A 2,769-nucleotide genomic window follows, 5' to 3' on the forward strand; every position below is an offset into this window, starting at 1 on the left:
CACTATGTGACCAATTGGCAATTAGGCATGCCAAATTGGGAGATAAAGGGGGAAAATCCCAAAAAAACAATGTAAGAGATTGGTACAAAAACAGCACTGTGCATGTCATGCCGTTTTGGAGGAGTAGTTCTACTTGCAGCAGCACTAACCCGTTAACCATCATGTTGCCTTTGAGAATGGAGACCAAACCAAGTCCCAACATCATCCACAGAGCCTAAAACACACAAAACAACATTCCCCCTCAAGTTACTGCCAGGAGATTTTTGACAATTTGAGATTTTCTAAAATTGTGCAATAAAGATTTAATAGGAACAACAGAACTTTTTGTGTTTATGATGTTCAAGGAGAGCTGCCAAGTTTTGGGTTTGTCAATCACTAACCACCAGAAACTGGTCCGGCTGTAGATGCAGCTGTTCACATATTCTAACGATTTATTTTGTTCACTTGGAAACAATCTAAAAAGTAGATCTGCTTTCGATTAACCAGAGAAACTTGAAGCCAGATGCAGAATGCTGAGTATGTCAATTTCCAGGAGAAAATAGGACTGGGAGTTGATTCTAAAAAGAATAAATTCTTCGATTCTGAGGTGTTTGGAATCTAGAGTCGACTCCACAGCTTGAAGTCATGTTAGTAAATGTACATCAAGAGTGTTTATGTACCTTGCTGCAGTGTCCAGTGGAACTACACACTGTACTCATATACACAGCCCACGTCCCGTCAATGGATCAGGCCAGTATGTAGGTGCAGCTGCCTTGGAAGTGTTTCCTGTCAAAGGTCTGGTTTTGCGCCCCACCCCAGATCATACAGGTGGCAGTCTGTGGATCTCCAACACTTTGTAGCAGCCCACCATGAATGAGAATAGAGGGACTAAAAGTTTAGAATAGTGAAATAATGATGTCTTAAACTGCATTCGAACTCAATTTATAAGACAACTCATCACTATGACAGTTTAATGTTCACAATACGTTGTGTATACAGAGTGCTGGATAATTATGAGCTTAGATTGGCATGACTCATCATGGAATCTGGCAAACTAAATTTTCACATTGTTTTCATTAAACATGTGCTGTGGTTGACAAGACATGCCTATGAGCTTGCTAATGTGTTCTGAATGGTTTTCAATGTGTTGCTGTGTGGTTGCTAGGGTGTTCTGTGTGGTTACAAGGGCATTGCTAGGGTATTTCTAGGTTTTTGCTAGATGGTCTCTGGATGATTGCAGGGCATTCCAAGGGATTTTTCAAGAGTGGTTGGGATGGTTGCTAGGGTGTTTCTAAGAGGTTGATAGGGTGCTCTGGGTGGTTGCTAGGTACTTGTTAGGGCTATTTCTAGAGTTTTCTGGATGGTTGTTATGGCATTTCTAGGGTAGTTTTAGAGTGTTCTCTAGAGTGGTTGTGATGGTTGCTAGGATATTTCTGGGTGGTTGCTATGGTGTTTCTATGTGGAAGCTAGTTGCTATGGTGTTTCTGGGTGGTTGCTAGGTGATTGCTTACTGACCCAAGTCAAAAGAGCTCCACCCGGAGGGTCTGGGTAGCTCAGCAAGTACTGATGCTGACTTCCACCCCTGGAGTCACTAGTTCGAATCCAGGGCATGCTGAGTGACTCCAGCCAGGTCTCGTAAGCAACCAAATTGGCCCAGTTGCTAGGGAGGGTAGAGTCACATGGGGTAGCCTCCTCGTGGTTGTGTTTAGGGGTTCTCGCTCTCAATGGGGTGTGTGGTAAGTTGTGCGTGAATTGCAGAGAGTAGCATGAGCCTCCCGTGCTGTGAGTCTCCACGGTGTCATGCACAGCGAGCCACGTGATAAGATGCATGGATTGACTCTCTCAGAAGAGGAGGCAACTGAGACTTTTGCCAAACCCTGTTGGGAAGGATATGGTCTCTGCCAGGTGTTTTTCCCCTGAAAGTATAGGATTGGAAAAGAACGCATTCCCTGATGCGTGTTATAGCGTTAGACGGCCACAGCCGCATTTAACACTCTATGGAGAGAAAACATAGGGAGAGAAAAGGCTGCGGGTGACATGGCCTGCTCCCAGGCTAGTTATGTTGCTTCCCTCCTTCAGGGATGTAGGGAACTATATGATGTCTCTTGGGGCGTTAGGGAAGGTTACCTGCAGTCTCATGCACCTGCTATTTTACCACTTAACAGCTTGCTTCCACCTGCATCAGCAGTCCACATAACACGTTCAGTGTTGTGGCATTTTTAAATAGGGACCCCTAGTGTCACTACATCAACACAACGTCGAGTGAATGACAGAAGAGAAACGTCTCGGTTACTGTCGTAACATCGTTGTGTCCCTCTTGCCACAACACTGTACTAAGACGCTGAAAGGGCCGGGACCTTACTCTCGGCTCCTCAGCTCAAAACCTGTCTGAACAGATGTACGATTCCCTCCTTTTATACACGTATGTCCGTGGGAGGAGCATGCAAATTCTGTTTGCCAATTCTCATTGGCTTTTTCTCAAAGATAAGTGGTAACCAAGGCTCACAAGAGAGACCACTTGTGTCACTACATCAACACAACATCTCGTTCCCTCCATCAGGGAATGGAGGTTACAATGTTTTATGTAATGGTTCCCTGCCCCAAATTGGGCTTTTTGTAATTTGAGTGTTTATTTACAATGTTTGCCTGTCCATATACACAGCGTTACACATAAACATCTGCAATGCAACATAAAATTACACAGCCAAAACCACAATGTGTGAAATGATTTCCACAGCCTGAAATCCTGAATAAGTTTATCTCACATAAAGGGTTTCAACATAGTTCTGT

Source organism: Xyrauchen texanus, chromosome 42, assembly GCF_025860055.1.
Source record: "Xyrauchen texanus isolate HMW12.3.18 chromosome 42, RBS_HiC_50CHRs, whole genome shotgun sequence".
Classification (NCBI taxonomy): Eukaryota; Metazoa; Chordata; class Actinopteri; order Cypriniformes; family Catostomidae; genus Xyrauchen; species Xyrauchen texanus.